We start from the raw sequence: 18,291 nt of genomic DNA on the forward strand, positions 1-18,291 counted from the left end.
TCACAGTCATCTGTCAGAACGCTACAAGTACTAATGGATCACTTGCGGTTTCCCAGTGCATACAAGCTGGCCCAATCCTTTATGCACTCCGCAATACCATACACTGCCGCTCTCCAGGCCCTGAAAGCGAGATATGGTGAGCCACGCCAGCTAGTCCAGAATGAACTAAACAACATCCTGAACATGTCTCCAATTAAAATGGGAGACCATGCTGCCTTCCAAGAGTTCTCCCTGGCTGTCCAATCCCTGACCTCGATGCTCCAATCCGTTGAAGGAGAAGACGGGAAAAAGCTGAAATATGGCTCCCACGTGGACAGGCTTCTTAGCAAGCTTCCAGCGTCCCTCAGAGACAGTTTCGTTGAACATTGTTTGAACAAAGGGCTTGAGAAGCACCTATGCTCTCAGAGACCTGGCCGCATGGTTGTAGGTGAAAGCGAGGGCGAAGAGCATCGCTCACCAGGCCACAATCTCAGCCATTGTCTACGGGGGAAGGAAGGAGTTTGAACGCCAGATAGGAACAGAAAAGACCAACTCCCACTACTATGTACTTAAATAGTGAAGCTGGGGAGGAACCTGGGAAGAAGACCCCTCTGAAGAGCAAGAACATCAAATTTCAGCCTTACTGCCCATATTGCAATAGTAAGGGGCACTTCCTTGGCTCATGCCCCAGGGTAAAAAAGCTCACTCAACCTCAATTGAAGGCTTGGATCACTTCATGCGAGCGATGCTACAAGTGTGCCCGTAGCCATAAGGCTACCTGCACATTGAGGAAACCCTGCAATCGCTGTACGGAAATCCATCTCACAGTGTTGCATGATGGAATTCCCCAAGCACAGAAAGAGCAGAGTATGCTCATGGTAGGAGCTGTAAAGGAGCTCTACCTCAACCAGCAGAACCGGTCTCCAAGGGTCATGTTGAAGGTGGTCAAGGTCACTCTGTGGAGTGGAGGGAGAAGCATTGATACATTCGCAGTTCTAGATGATGGGTCTGAACGAACAATCATTCTCCCGGCGGCCACCCGACAGCTTAACCTGGAGGGGATCCCCGAGATCCTTAATCTCAGAACGGTGCGACATGATGTTATCCAAATGAAAGGCTCTGCTGTGACCTTCAGCATTTCCCCTTCAGGAAACAGGGACGTGACCTATACTATCACCAATGCCTTCACGGCGGAGGGCCTGAGTCTTGCAGAGCACTCCTGCCCGGTAAGTGTTCTACAGAGACAATATCCTCATCTCCGAGGATTGCCTCTTCCTAGCCTGGCCAGAGTAGCTCCACTTATCCTGATTGGGTCAGACCACCCACATCTCGTCACCCCGACTGAGCCTATACGAGCTGGACCAGAAGGCGGGCCTGTTGCTGTCCATACATCCTTGGGTTGGGCTGTGCAAGGTCCAGCCCATTTACTTCTCTCCACCCAAGCTGTACAGTCACAACAAGTCCTCTTCACCAGAAGCAATCCAGCTCCATCCCCCTGTCCAGCTACTGACCTCCTTCAGAATGTTGAGATGCTATGGAAGATGGACACCTTCTCCAACCGGAAGCTACAGGAGGTCACTCGCTCTAAACAAGACTCCTATGCATTAGACCTCCTGGAGAAGCGCACCACCACCACTGAAATGGATGGCGTTCGGAGGTACGCGACCCCACTGCTACGGGTGCCCAACCATCCTCCTCTGGCAACCACGACACGGGCTGTACTCCCACTATTGCGTGGAACGGAGCGATGCCTGGTGAAGAATCCTGAGCTTGCTGAAGTTCATAACCGAGAGATTCATAACCTTGTAAAGGCAGGCTATGTCACCAAAGTGACAAATCAAGAAGAGGGAAACGCACTCGGCGAATCCTGGTATCTCCCTCATCATGTTATCCAGCAACACGGTGGGAAGTACAGACTTGTCTTCAACTGTTCATTCCAAGCTGCTGGTCAAAGCCTGAATGACTGTCTACTCCCCGGACCAATTTTAGGTCCTTCCTTGCTCGGTGTCCTTCTCCGGTTCCGGCAGCACTCTACAGCCATCAGTGGAGACATCAAAGCCATGTTTCATCAGATTTGTCTGCTGCCTTCCGACACTACACTGCTCCGGTTCATCTGGCGAGATATGGAACGAGACGCAGAGCCCACAATCTATGAATGGCAAGTACTCCCATTTGGCACCACCTGCAGTTCTTGCTGTGCCATATACGCTCTGCAGAGACACGCACGGGAGCACCCAGACAGTGACCCAGAAGTATGGGATTCAGTGGAAAATGCCTTCTATGTGGATAACTGCTTACAAAGCGTCCCATCCACGGCTGAAGCGAAAGCACTCCTTGACAAAGTACGGTATCTCCTATCCAAAGGGGGATTTGAGGTCCGACAGTGGGCGAGTAACAGAGCGGAGGTTATCCAGCACCTCCCGCCACAAGCCAGGTCTAGTAGCAGTGAACTATGGCTATCGCAGTCTGGCGCTAACCCACAAGAGCCCACTCTAGGACTGAGATGGAGCTGCATACCGGATACCCTGGGGTACAAGCACCGCTCCGCCCTGAGTACCGAAACCCCCACTCTGCGCACCATCTATCGGACCCTGGCCAGTCAATATGATCCCCTTGGGTATATTCTGCCATATACAACTCGGGCCAAAGTCTTAGTCCAGGACCTGTGGCAGACCAAGAGGGACTGGGATGAACCGATCCACCCGGCTGACCTAGTGGAATGATGGATCTGTTGGGAAACAGAGTTATCGGAGCTCTCTGAAGTCCAAATGCCAAGATGTTATGTACCACCCTGTGCTGACCAACTGGGATCATGCCTGGAACTGCATGTGTTCTGTGACGCTTCAGAGCGAGCTTATGGGGCGGTTTCCTATCTAAGAGTGGAGGATAAGGCAGGCCACATCCATGTATCCTTCGTCATGGCCAGGTCCAGGGTTGCACCCAAGAAGCAGTTGTCAATGCCTAGGCTGGAACTCAGTGCTGCCCTTTCCGGAGCCCAGTTGGCATCAACCTTGCGAGCCGAGCTCACCTTGCCAATCCAAAGGGTCATCTACTGGAGTGATTCAACTACTGTATTGACCTGGCTCAAGTCGGAGTCCTGCAGGTATAAGGTGTTCGTCGGAACTCGCATTGCGGAAATCCAAGACCTAACAGAAGTCCAAGACTGGAGGTATGTTGACAGCGTAAACAATCCTGCTGATGACGTTACTCGTGGTAAAACACTTAAGGAACTGGCTCAACCCCATCGCTGGAGTTTGGGGCCACCATTCTTGTCCCAACCAGAGAACAAGTGGCCGACAGCCCCCAGGCGTGCAGCCCCTCCGCAACCAACTGAAGCTCATGAGTTAAGGAAGTCCGCCCAATGCTACAGCATCTCTATGGAACCGACAACAGCTCTCCCTGACATGACACAATCCCAAACCCTGCCGGATCTGATCACCGCCACAAACCAGACCTCAGATGGGGTGGCTTCCATACCCACCTCCCTCGCGGCAGAGACACTACTCCTCCAGCATGCACAAGCAGTTAGCTTCCCTGAGGAGCTAAAAGCTCTGAAAGCCGGTAGGGAGGTGGCTAAGAACAGCCGTTTTCTCTCTCTGGCCCCAGAATATGATCGAATCCTTGGAGTGATCAGAGTCGGAGGGAGGCTGCGCCAAGCAGAAGTTTTGGATCCCGACGCTATCCACCCAATTATCCTTGACTCCAGACACCCTAGTACCAGGCTCCTCATCAAGAGTTATGATGAGAGGCTTCTCCACCCAGGGCCAGAGAGAGTCTATGGGGAGATGAGGCGGAAGTACTGGATACTTGGAGGACGAGGAGCCATTCGTAAGCACCAATACGCCTGTGTGGAATGTCAGAGATGGCGGGCCAGAGCCACGGTGCCCAAAATGGCAGATTTACCCCCTGCTCGCTTGCGCCTCCTCAAACCACCCTTCTGGTCAACAGGAGTGGATTGCTTTGGCCCCTTGACGATCAAGTTAGGTCGTCGAGTGGAAAAGCGCTGGGGCATTCTATTCAAGTGTTTGACCACTAGATGTGTCCACCTGGACCTACTGGAGAGTTTGGATACTGAAGCGTTCCTCATGGCCCTACGGCGGTTTATCTCCCGACGGGGGAAACCCTACGAGATCCTGGCTGACAGAGGCACAAACTTCAAGGCAGGAGAAGCCAGGTTGGAGGAAGCCTTCCAAGCCATGGAACCCAGCCTCCAGTATCAGCTGATGGAGCAACAAATCTCATTCAAATTTAACCCTCCAGGAGCTCCTCATTTTGGAGGAACATGGGAGCGAGAGATCAAATCTGTAAAGACGGCCTTACGAGTCGTACTGGGGGACCAAACTGTCACGGAAACTGTCTTGCGGACTGTCCTGATAGAGGTGGAAGGGATAGTGAACTCCAAACCATTGGGATATCTCTCTGCAGACATCGCTGACCCCGATCCGGTTACACCGAATATGCTCTTGATGGGATGCCGAGATGCGTCACTTCCTCAAGCCATGTACGCTGATACCAACCTCGTTGGCAGGCGCCGGTGGCGACACAGCCAGATCTTGGCTGACCATTTCTGGGCCCGATTCATTCGGGATTACCTACCAAGTCTACAGCACAGAGGGAAATGGCGGAGAGAAATGGCCAGCCTGGAAACTGGCCAGGTCGTAATGATGGTGGACCCTCAGCTGCCTCGAGCCTCCTGGCCGGTGGGCCGTATCACTAAGATCATGCCTGGGACCGATGGTCGTGTTAGATCGGTGGAGATCCAGGTAAAGAACCGGACATATATCCGGCCAGTTGCCCGACTAATTCCTCTCCCTGAGATGACAGAGGACGGGGAGCAATGAGCCTTTTTTGAGGAGTGTGGAAATTAACCAATTTCCGGGGTGGCTGTAGAAAAAGCCCATGGAGTTGGTGGAATAATCCTTTAATTCATTGCCACTTACTCAGCTGGGCCAGGGGTGCTTTAATTAGGTCAGGTGGAAATGTCCGACAGATCTCCACTCCATAAAAGGAGGAAATCACCTGATCGCCTGATCGCGCTGCTTTCTCTTCCTTCACTCTGTCAAATCCAGAAGTTCTGTGCGTCCATGAATCCACGAATTCCTGCCTCAGTCTCATCCATTCCTCTGTCACCTGACCCGTGACCATCTGTTCACCCTCACTGTCAGTCATCCTACCTGTCCAGCTACCCACACAGATTCCACTAATCTTTCAGCTGGTCTTCAGATGATGGCTGCTGTTCTTCTTCTTTGAGGTTTATTGGCAGACTACACTCATAAGGTGTATTATGTGCCACCTACTGTACGAAGTAGTAAAAAAAATCCCCCAAAAACTAAATCTGTTTTGGATGATCAAATTCATACTGATTACCCAAAACACAAACTAAATTTCACTCTACTACCATGAATTTCAGTCAGATTTACATGTCTATTCAGATCCCTGCACAGGATCAGGAACCTGGGAGGGGGAACCTCTATAGTCAGTACTCCCTGTAACATTCCGGCTGTAAAGTCCTGGAGATCCAGAAATCTATTTTCCGCCTTCACAATGATGTCTAGCTTCTTTGATTTATTAGTTTGACTAGGTCAATTTATCACTTGCGCTATAAAACGCAACAAAGTCCACCTTCTTCTCCTACATGGCATTCACTGCAGACTGTGGGACGTCCACTACCATCTCATCTCTACTCACTCCTTCAGCTATTTTCACAGCTACCACATAGGAGACCTGCTGGATAGCCCTGACCCTTGCTACTGCAACCTCCTTCATCCTTACAGGGCACTCCGGGAACGCGATTCCCATCACAATTACAGTAACATGATTCATCTGACTCTTCAACTATGACATATTTATTCCTAAAACAAACACTTGCCACATGTCCAATTTTTTTACAATTGTAACACTGCAGCGGCTTCTGTACATATGGTCTCACCTCATATCTCACATACCCAAGTTTTACATAAGTCGGGAGAACCACTTCATCAAAAAACAGCAAAACTGATAGGCATTGCTCCTTCTTTCCGTCTATCATTCAATTCAAGCGACAGGATTCTACCACTCCTGGCATGTTATCCCTAAACCACACAGCCACTATGTCCAACGACACACCAGAGATGACACCTTTAACTGGTGCCCTACTCTGAAAATCCTTGCTTTCCACATCATACTTTGATATCTTGTAGAGCCACAGAGCTTTCTCCTTTTGCGCTTTTGACACATACAAAATGCACATCAAACCACTCCTGGTCACTCTGACCGATTCCACTTTTCCCAATTCGTCCTTCACCATCTTCGAGAGACCAAATGTGTCACCCCCAAAAAATCATCCTTGGTTGTGAATCACTCTCCAACCATAAACTGCTGTTCTTTCCAACTTTAGCCCTTTTGACTCCAATCTTCTTCACCATCGTCCCCTCATTCTCACCAACTGTACTCGCGCCAACAGAATCGCACAATGCTTCCGCTATTGCTACCCCCATCTCATCCAGCTGTGTTCCTTTCTTCGCCTCAAGGATAATGTGCTTTTCATCAATGGCTGCTGTTCAATTCATTATTGTGGTGTGTGTGGTGGCCATCTTAATATGGTCAGCTGGTGACCACCTGATCTGTCAGGTGAGCCGTCAGGTGACTGGGCGGACCTTTTGGAGAAGCACTTTGCCACTGGGATAGTGAACTGGGCATTTACTTAAGAATATCAGCAACAGTATACATTCCAACAGTCTATGCTGGTTATTAAATACACTGGGGTCCAAAATTATTGATACCCTTAATAAAGATGAGCAATAATGACTGTATAAAATAAATAATTAAAATACTGAGCTATATTGTATGCTCAGAACAAATTTACAATTATATTATTTTGTACTAACACAATTGCTGAGAGAAACAGATTTAGTTTTTTATTCTTACAAATAAAGTAGTCAAATGTTTAGTATTTAGTCCCATATTCCTATAATTCTTGTGACTCTACAAACGTGTTGGATGCATTTGCTGTTAGTTTTGGTTGTGTGACACACTATCCTGAATGAATAGTAAATGATGATAAGTGAAAAAGTTACAGAGGGTCAAATATCATACCCCCAAGACATGCTAACCTCTCATCGTTACTAATAACAGGGGAGGTTAGCATGTCTTGGGCATATGATCTTTGACCCTCTAACTTTATCACTCATCATTATTCACAATTCATTCAGGATTATCCGTAATCATGGTGGTATTCACATGAATGTAGAAGTGTTTAGAAACATATTCTTATTTACAATAAAAGTGGCTACAAAATGACACAATACATTATATACCATTAATTTTATTGGGAACAAAATAATCTAAAATATAACCAAAACGAACTGCAAAGTGCCTCGCTCAAGGGCACATTGACAGATTTTACACCATGTCGGATCGGGGATTTAAACTAGCAACATTTTGGTTACTGTAAATTCCGGACTATAAGCCGCAACTTTTTTCCCAGGCTTTGAACCTCGCGGCTTAAACAATGACGCGGCCAATATATGGATTTTTCCCGCTTTCAATTTTTCTTTCTAAAAAAAAAACACATTCTGTGACGTGTTCAGTTTTTTGGCGGCATGAAGCTTTCATTCGACCAATGAAATTGCCGAACGGGTTACGGTCAAACAACTTTTTTGTTTACTGTTTAGATTAAATCGAGCGCTCTCAAACTTCCCATCATTCTGATTACGGTAGTCATTTTGTCACCCTCATCATGGCAAAGACACGGAGAAATGCATATGATGCAGCTTTCAAGTTGAAGGCGATTGATCTGGCTGTTGGAAAAGGAAATAGAGCTGCTGCACGGGAGCTTGGTCTTAATGAGTCGATGATAAGACGTTGGAAACAGCAGCGTGAGGAATTGACTCAAGACAACTAAAGCTTACTGCTAATTTTTTATTTTTTGTTACAAGCCATGTTTCGTTAAAGCCTATTTATTTTTGTTATAAGTCGTGTTTCGTTAAAGCCTGTGTAAAGTTAATTTGTTTCAATGTACCGGTAGGCACCTGCGGCTTATAGACATGTGCGGCTTATTTATGTTCAAAATAAAAAAATGTACAAAATTCAGTGGGTGCGACTTATATTCAGGTGCGCTTAATAGTCCGGAAATTACGGTACTGGTCCAACTCTCTAACCACTAGGCTTGTCACGGATTTCAAGGTAGCAGGAAACTGGTGAGTCAGGCGCAGGAGACTAAAGGTCCGTAGAATATATGTTTAATAAAGTCCAGAGTGAATACAGCGACTAGGCAGGGTGCAAACCCCAAACAAGAGGGAGAACAGCTCCAAACTCAAAAATACACGGGGCGCAGCCCGGCAACCCTAAGGCCTATCAAAATAGTCGCGTACATAAACGCATAGAAAAAATAATCCAGCCCATTAACCTCGACGTAACACAAAACAATCCCGCACAAATCCCAAACAAGAAACGGACAAACTAAATACCCTCCCACTAATTACAAACCCGGAACAGGTGCGTACTAAACAGACATAACCAACAGACACATGAAACATGGATCGGTGGCAGCTAGTAGGCCGGCGACGACGACCGCCGAGCGCCGCCCGACTGGGGAGTGGCGCCACCTTCTGTGGACATTGTGACAAGGCTAGGGAAGGACCGGCATGAAATTAACATTTTGCTCATATGCCCCCCCCCATAAAATAAAGTGTTTGAAAAAAAGGAGAAAAAAAAGATGTCAACGCCAACCCATGCCAACGCCAACCCATACAACGCCAACCCATGACATAACTGCAGTAACAGAATTAGGCCATAGCTTGACGTTTTAATTACGCCATGTCAAATCAAAAAATCAAATAATGTTACTTGGAACGAGTACAACAGGTGTAGACCTTACCGTGAAATGCTTACTTACAAGCCCTTAACCAACAATGCAGTTCAAGGATGGGAAAGCGGGAGTGAAAATAACTCTCCCAGCGTTTTGAGACTCTCTCCATTCTGTGTTTTTAGCTAGAGCAGTCAGCAATGGGTGGGTGGATACCATAGACAACTTTGTCTGGCCCTGTAAACTACCACAAAGGAATCCTACAAGAGGAGGGCTGCTTCTGGAATGGATTAGAGAATGAACCAGGAAATTGCATGCCCAAATTGGGAAGGGGTGCGAAGGCTGGAGGGTATCACAGTAAAATTTAAGACCGCATATTCGAACCAGAGGCCAAAAGCTGGCGTTGTTGCTGAGGTGTCCCTGCTGTGTGTATAAGTGAAGGCCAAGGTGGCGCTCGTTAGTGCATCGGCATCTGCCGGGCCATTGAAGATCAAGACGTGTGTGGCCATTGACACTGGCGTTGAGTTCAGTTCAAATGGGATCAATATCGAGGTGCTAGGAACTTTCCTATACGCTAGCCAACACAATATGTTAAATGCAGCTTTTCATTGGCTTTTCAACCAAAAATATGTGTTTTCAATGTCTTTTGCTCATTTTCAGGTCCTCTCATGCATGCATAAGTGTGTGTGTGTGTCAGACCCAGCACTAGGATAAAGTGACGTATGTGTTAGATGCTCTGTGTTAGGGGCCCAGTGCTCTGGATCTCTCTCATGATGGACTGGACCACATCAGAGGTTGACCCCTGAGCTCCCAAATTAGCTGTACGGCGCTAGAGAGAGAGAGCGAGAGAGAGAGAGACATAGAAAGTGAGAAAAAGGAGGGATAGAGAGAAGGGATAGAGGGAGAGAGGAGATGGAGGAGGGAGGGAGGAAGGGAGGGAGGGAGGGAGGGAGAGGGAAAAGGAGAGAGCGAGAGAGAGACATAGAAAGTGAGAAAAAGGAGGGATAGAGAGAAGGGATAGAGGGAGAGAGGAGATGGAGGGAGGGAGGGAGAGGAGAGAGAGGGAGAAGAGGAAGGAGGGAGGGAGGGAGAGGAGAGGGAGGGAGGGAGAGGAGAGGGAGGGAGGGAGGGAGGGGAGAGAGGGAGAAGGAGAGGGACAGAAAGGTATATTTCAGTTTTTTCATTTGTTATGCGAAGTTATAGTAATGGTTCTACGGAAAATCTAATCAGTTGCACAACTAAATGCATTCAACCTAAATTCTTCTTCCATATTTAACCCAATCCTTCTTAATCAGAGCGGTGCGGCGGGCCTACCTTAATCGATGTCATCGGCGCCCGGGGAGCAGTTGTTGTAACGGCCTTGCTCAAGACCATAACAGCAGATTTTTCCACCTTGCCGGCTTGGGGATTCAGACTAGCAACCTAACCGCTACGCTATCTGTCGGCCCTGCCTTCTAGTCGATGTAGCTGCTATTAACATGGAGCTAGTCTGATCTCAGATCTCTGATTCAGAAATCACTGTGCAACAAAGTGCATGTGTGTCTCCAAGCGTGTGTGTGCGTGTGTGTATGCGGATGAATCCAGCCCCAAAAGAAACAAAGTGGCCTGTCCTGTTCTGCAGCAGCTCAGTTTGACCACTAGGGGGGGAAATTGTGCTGTGGGGGAGAAGAGGCTTCTGTGATACATGTATAGGTTGGTTAGCTAGCTAGTGAATTTTAGCCATATTAGCATTAACATGAAATCCGTCAACACACCTCAAAACATGGTATCAAGAACAAGATAAAACTAGCTGAAACAAGCCGCTTACGATTCCCCACATGGCAGTTTCTTGTCATTGTTACTAGCCATCTGGCTATCCACAACAACTCACAGACTTCTGCCCAATTGAAGAGTGCAAATTGTTTTTGTGACGTTGTCAGCTAACCCATCTATACATATACATACCTGTGGCTGTGTGTGTGTGTGCTTGTTTTTGTGTGTGTGTGTGCATTAAAAAAGAACAGTCACCTGTAGAGTTGATAATATATTGTAAATACAGTCCACTGATTAAGTACAATACATCAAGATGTTTTCATTAAGTTTAAAAGAAGCCAAGCACATTTGTGACCCTGAAACCTTGTCTGTAGACTATAAGAGAACTTAACAGGTGGAACTGATACATCTCCAAAGCAGTGGACCTCTGGGCTCTGAGTGGTGGTGTGTCACCAGAGTTTGAACTCCAACTTGCTACCAAACAGAGAAACAGATGTTGTCCTCCCGACAGAGAAGCCTGTACCCAAAACTTGTGCCCCGACCCCTTCCTTGCCTAAATCAAAGCCGGTGGTAGCTGCTAGACCCAATGTGGCCTTCGTCGGCCCGACGGTTGCAGAGACACTTCCAGCCTCATATGTCTGCATTACTTTTTTATGGTCATCCGACCACTCAACATCGGTGCTGATCTTGGGCCCTTTCACCTCTATGCCGTCAACTGTGAACACAGAACAGAGAGACAGTCTCAAAAAGCTGAGAGATTTATTGTCACTCCACATTCCCCATTCACCAACCTCTATATTCCATTATTCTAAATACGATTATCTTTAGCTTGCTCCTGTCCTGTCCTGTGTGATTCATAAAACATACCTTCAGACTGGTTTCTTGACATCGTTCTGGTAACAGGGCTGTCAGTAGGGAGTGAGGAGAGTCACTGGTAAACAGCCAGTGTAAAAAAGAAACTGAAAGTTAAAAGTTTGCTGATTTGACACAGTTTACAATGTTCAATCATGGCAAAACATACATTTATGTATAGAGTTTTTCTAGTTTAAAATCAGTCCAGTTTCTGTGATACCATGACTGTGTCAGGGCCTGGGGAGAGGCCAGTGCCACAGACCATCTAAAGTTCATTACTATAACAATAACATCTGTTTCACTACATCAACACTTTATTACATATACACTACCGTTCAAAAGTTTGGGGTCACTTCTAAATTTCCTTGTTTTTGATAGAAAAACATTTTTTTTGCCCATTAAAATAACATAAAATTGATCAGAAATATAGTGTAGACATTGTTAATGTTGTAAATGACTGTTGTAGCTGGAAACGGGTGATTTGTAATGGAATATCTATATAGGCGTACAGAGGCCCATTATCAGCAACCATCACTCCTGTGTTCCAATGGCACGTTGTGTTAGATAATCCAAGTTTATCATTTTAAAAGGCTAATTGATCATTAGAAAACCCTTTTGCAATTATGTTAGAACAGCTGAAAACTGTTGTCCTGATTTAAAGAAGCAATAAAACTGGCCTTCTTTAGACTAGTTGAGTGTCTGGATCATCAGCTTTTGTTTGGTTCGATTACAGGTTCAAAATGGCAAGGAACAAAGATCTTTCTTCTGAAACTCATCAGCCTATTCTTGTGCTGAGAAATTAAGGCTATTCCATGCGAGAAATTGCCAAGAAACAGAAGATCTCGTACAACTCTGTGCACACTCCGTTCACAGAACAGCGCAAACTGTCTCTAACCAGAATAGCAAGAGGAGTGTGAGGCCCCGGTGCACATCTGAGCAAGAGAACAAGTACATTAGAGTGTCTAGTTTGAGAAACAGACGCCTCAACTGGCAGCTTCATTAAATAGTACCCACAAAACACCAGTCTCAACGTCAACAGTGAAGAGGCTACTCCGGGATGCTGGCCTTCTAGGCAGAGTTCCTCTGTCCAGTGTCTGTGTTATTTTGCCCATCTTAATCTTTTCTTTTTATTGGCCAGTCTGAGATATGGCTTTTTCTTTGCAACTCTGCCTAGAAGGCCAGCATCCCCAGAGTTGCCTCTTCACTGTTGACATTGAGACTGGTGTTTTGTATGTACTATTTAATGATGCTGGCAGTTGATGACTTGTCAGGCGTCTGTTTCTCAAACTAGACACTCTAATGTACTTGGATTAGCTAACACAATGTGCCATTGGAACACAGGAGTGATGGTTGCTGATAATGGGCCTCTGTACACCTATGTAGATATTCCATAAAATAAATCTGCCATTTCCAGTTACAATAGTCATTTACAACATTAACAATGTCTACACTGTATTCCTGATCAATTGATGTTATTTTAATGGACAAAAAATGAGCTTTTCTTTCAAAAACAAGGACATTTTTAACTGACCCCAAACTTTTGAATGGCAGTGTATATATATATATATATTTTTTAACAATTATCATCACCTGTCCAATAATATTTTTTACCATTAATTCCCACAATCAAAATGCCAACTTAATTTCATGCCGGTCCTTCCCTATTCAGGGTGGCAGGTAGCCTAGCGGTAACAGAGTTTGGGCAAGTAACCGAAAGGTCTCTAGATTAAATCTTAGAGATGAAAAGTTGAAAAGCAAGGCACTTAACCCTGACTGCTCCAGGGTCGTAGTTGATAATGGCAGACCCTGGCAGACCCTGGCCGTGACCCCACTCTCTGAGGGTGTCTCAGGGGGAGTTGGGATACGCAAAAAAACACATTTACAATTCACATATGTATATTAATACACACTTGTACATGTGAAATAGGACAAATATAAGCACCCACCAAATCAATTGTATTTTTTATTTGTATATCCCTGTTGTGTGATTGTCTTTCTTGCCGAATTGTCAAATATGTCATAATACTAATAAACAGCATAGACTGCTGGAATGTATACTATATAAGACAATACTTTAGATTACGATGCTATATCTTTGAATGGACCAAGGGACACATATCTGGAATGTGCACATGTTTGCATTCCATGTATTCTACATAGAGACTCTGTACTATGGCTCCCAAACACAGAAACCAGCTGAGATTCTCCACTGAGTTTGCCACATTACACATAAACCAGAATCACTTGCCTCCAACGAAATGTAGGACTCTATTCTATCCTTATTGCGGATGTTCCGCATTACAGCATGATTGCGTTAGTGGAGACTCTGTTCACAGTAAACAATGTTCCCACGTTAGTGGAGACTCTGTTCACAGTAAACAATGTTCCCACGTTAGTGGAGACCGCATTCACAGTAAACAATGCATACGGTGCCTTCTGAAAGTATTCAGACCCTTTGACTTTTTTTTTTGCCTTATTCTAAAATTTCTTAAATTGTTTTTTCCCCATCATTCTACACACAATACCCCATAATAACAAAGCAAAAACTGGTTTTATACATTTTTGCAAATGTATTAAAAATACAAAACTTAATTTAATCTCCATTTTAGAATAAGGCTGTAATGTAACAAAATGTGGAAAAGGGGAAGGGTCTGAATACCTTCCAAATGCACTGTATGTCAGCTCAATCAGAAATCTCCTTAAATGACCTTCTTACCTTTTACCTTAATTACCTTTCAATTTCTAATTTTCAGCGATAGAGATTGAATAAATCCTTAATCCAGGCCATTTTACGACTTTGAAGTGAAAAATCTCAATTTCTGTTGTCATTTATTATAATTATTGGTCCTGTGCGGTTGTAAATCAAACAAATACATGTGTGAACACCAAACACTTATTTAAATCGACTTTATTTTAAAATACATTTTATTTGCAGGATCTGTACATGGTTGCTTCAAGGGTGGAATCCCAAAACAAGTAGTAAAAAGAAATGAAGCTAGTTATGCTAGACATTTTATAGATGAAAGTAGAATATCATTGTTAAACGTATGCAGGCTTTTCTCTTCCGACAAAACAAGAGCTGATTCAAATGGGATGTGGCGGACCTCAAAACTTTTCCACGGAGGACTCAAGAAGGTTACTCCTCCATTCGCCTACTAACGAATTGACCCTCTCCTCGACCACTCAACCACTTATCGGTTTTCCGGTCACGGAGGAGAGGAGGACGGAGGAGTCGAGGAGAGGACGGACTTTTACCCATCTGTGAATCTCCCATTGTTATTTTTGTTTGTGATCAGAAGGGTGGGTGCATATATTTCGCTCATATCCTAGCAGTGATCCATTTAGTTAAAGGCAGATGTCAGAGGTTACGTGGTCGTAGAACAGAGCATACACATGGATGTACAGCCCATGTGTAAAATAAAACCTATACAGGTAGTCAGACATAATATATACACAGTCATCCTTTTTTTTTGTTCACAACCCCAAGCTCACAAATACTTCTCCACATAGTGTAAGTGTGGTGACACTAAAAGTTGGTTCAGAGTAGTTTAGTTTAATAATTACCTTTCTGCTCAGTCTACAGATGTTCTCAGGATTGGAATCTTGAAGTGGATGTGATGTCCTGCTGTTGCTGCTCAAACATTTATAGTTAAACTTCTCTCATTATTAGCCCATGACGTCTAACCAACCAATTAGAATACACGGTTTTATCAGAGGAGGGGTGGGGAAACGGATAGGCTGGGTACTAATATGTTTAGCTAACGTGCCACTATTTGTACAGTATAAACAGGAACAAAAAAACAAAAAAGAAGTGGGCCTCCACCCCCAACCTCCCATCCTACTCCTCCAACCCCAACCTCCCATCCCACTCCTCCAACGCCACCCAGCCAACATATCTCCATCCTCCAGCCCCATTGGATACACATGCTTGTAGTCTGTGTCTTAGGCAAATATGTTAACTTTGACTCTTACAACAACTCAGTAAAACCAGGCAGTTATTTCTAAGAAGTAGAAAGTGAAAGTGTGGGAGCATCAGACTCTCTTGGGGTCTTTGACCAAGTATTTATTTGTTTTGTCATTGTTTTGAATGGGGGTGTGTACATTATCCATTTATACGTTTTTATAAAACCTGTACCTGCAGGCTGCCAATCAAAAGAATTAAAAAACTGTTAGCAATACATAGACTTTAAACAATAATATACTGCTCAAAAAAATAAAGGGAACACTTAAACAACACAATGTAACTCCAAGTCAATCACACTTCTGTGAAATCAAACGGTCCACTTAGGAAGCAACACTGATTGACAATAAATTTCACATGCTGTTGTGCAAATGGAATAAACAACAGGTGGAAATTATAGGCAATTAGCAAGACACCCCCAATAAAGGAGTGGTTCTGCAGGTGGAGACCACAGACCACTTCTCAGTTCCTATGCTTCCTGGCTGATGTTTTGGTCACTTTTGAATGCTGGCGATGCTTTCACTCTAGTGGTAGCATGAGACGGAGTCTACAACCCACACAAGTGGCTCAGGTATTGCAGCTTATCCAGGATGGCACATCAATGCGAGCTGTGGCAAGAAGGTTTGCTGTGTCTGTCAGCGTAGTGTCCAGAGCATGGAGGCGCTACCAGGAGACAGGCCAGTACATCAGGAGATGTGGAGGAGGCTGTAGGAGGGCAACAACCCAGCAGCAGGACCGCTACCTCCGCCTTTGTGCAAGGAGGAGCAGGAGGAGCACTGCCAGAGCCCTGCAAAATGACCTCCAGCAGGTCACAAATGTGCATGTGTCTGCTCAAACGGTCAGAAACAGATTCCATGAGGGTGGTATGAGGGCCCGACGTCCACAGGTGGGGGTTGTGCTTACAGCCCAACACCGTGCAGGACGTTTGGCATTTGCCAGAGAACACCAAGATTGGCAAATTCGCCACTGGCGCCCTGTGCTCTTCACAGATGAAAGCAGGTTCACACTGAGCACGTGACAGACGTGACAGAGTCTGGAGACACCGTGGAGAACGTTCTGCTGCCTGCAACATCCTCCAGCATGATCAGTTTGGCGGTGGGTCAGTCATGGTGTGGGGTGGCATTTGGGGGGCCGCACAGCCCTCCATGTGCTCGCCAGAGGTAGCCTGACTGCCATTAGGTACCGAGATGAGATCCTCAGACCCCTTGTGAGACCATATGCTGGTGCGGTTGGCCCTGGGTTCCTCCTAATGCAAGACAATGCTAGACCTCATGTGGCTGGAGTGTGTCAGCAGTTCCTGCAAGAGGAAGGCATTGATGCTATGGACTGGCCTGCCCGTTCCCCAGATCTGAATCCAATTGAGCACATCTGGGACATCATGTCTCACTCCATCCACCAACGCCACGTTGCACCACAGACTGTCCAGGAGTTGGCGGATAGGGACGCTGATAGGGTTCAGCCTGGCTAGTGCTGAGCCAGAGACTGGTAGTGCTGAGCCGGGATAGGACTGACCGGGAGACTGGTAGGGTTGGGGTGGTAGTGCCCAACGGAGGTCAGGGGCCTACTGGGTTCTAGAATACCATTGAGGTCGTGGGTCTGTCCAGCATACTGTATGTAGGCTTGACGTTGTGACCTTTACTGCAGCCCCTGGGTCGGATCAGGTGGTAAGGTGATGAGGTAGTGGATGACGGGTGGAGCCTGTAGGCCGCTGGGCTGGGATCCATGGGAATGGGGGATAGTGCTATCTAATCCGTAGGACTGGTTTGCTCTACCTCCACTCACGGTACGAACTGGTCTCTGGAAGGTTATGTGATCATCTGGGGAGGCCGGGATGGCCTGGATTGTGTTGAGGCCTGGATGGCCTGTGTTGAGGCCTGGTACCCTGTGTTGAGGCCTGGTACCCTGTGTTGGGGCCTGGTACCCTGTGTTGAGGCCTGGTACCCTGTGTTGAGGCCTGGTACCCTGTGTTGAGGCCTGGTACCCTGTGTTGGGGGGGGTTATCCGAGGGGCTCTGAGGTACCGGAACACACTGAGAAAAAAAGTGTCAAACACAACGTAGCTGCCAAGTAGTCTACTGTCTATGGTGATGAAACGGACAGCACTCTCCAAGGTGCTAATAAATTCAAAGCATTATAGGCGTCACTGCAGTATGCCCACATACTTGGGTATAGCTGCTGGGCTTACACAAGTCCGATATTTCTTATAGTCTAATTTTCTAGACATCAATGTACAGCAAAATGTTTAGACGACACTGCAGAACACCTGCCATACGCACACATACTCAGCTGTGGGGCTTACAAAGCCCCAATTTCATATAATTGTCAAGACATCAATGTAGCAGTAGAACAAATATCACAATATCGGAATATAACTTCAAATAAAATAAATCAATGTAGGCTACAGCAGAACACACATATGAGAATATATAGGCCTCCTGCCTATGTGATAATATGAAGCACATATTCAGATTACAAACTAGTTCTGTGCTGTGAAGGTATAGGAAAGAAATGTCCTACCTTAGTTTTCAAAACCTCCCACAATGACTCTCCCTTCTTTTTTTGAGTGTTAACCTGGGTGTCCTCTTGAGCCTTGTCTACAAGGCTTGCTGCCACCAAATGGGCATCGGTTCAGGCATGTTAAAAAAACTTTTTTCTGAGGGCTCTTTGTTTTGTTTAATCCCTCCAGTCGAACCAAACTCCAAACTTTTTGGATGTTGTACAGGCCAACTTTGAATTCTGCATGACAAGCCAGGGGTTATATGTTTGCTTGTTCTTGAAATGCAAATTGCACTTCATCGGTGAATGCACTACCCCCCTCCCCCCAGCTCCCCGTCTGCCTCTCCTGCTGAGTCTGACCCACTAGTAGGCCTACTTGCGGTGCCGGTGGTGATGCTAAACTGGCGGGATTAGCATCGCTATCAGGAACAGTTTCCCCCTCACTTCTCTCCTCTGGCACTGACAGT

General features: G+C 46.0%; 1 long non-coding RNA gene across 1 annotated transcript; it reads right to left on the reverse strand.

The window, feature by feature from the left end:
• Positions 1-10,774: 10,774 nt before the first annotated feature.
• LOC115204403 (uncharacterized) lies at positions 10,775-15,084 on the reverse strand. Its single transcript, XR_003880361.1, has 3 exons — positions 14,933-15,084; positions 11,384-11,447; positions 10,775-11,231 (listed from the first exon to the last, which is right to left on the reverse strand). It is a non-coding gene; the product is annotated as an uncharacterized LOC115204403 (long non-coding RNA).
• Between the last annotated feature and the right edge of the window lie 3,207 nt (positions 15,085-18,291).

The sequence above is a fragment of the Salmo trutta genome, chromosome 12 (genome assembly GCF_901001165.1).
Source record: "Salmo trutta chromosome 12, fSalTru1.1, whole genome shotgun sequence".
NCBI lineage: Eukaryota > Metazoa > Chordata > Actinopteri > Salmoniformes > Salmonidae > Salmo > Salmo trutta.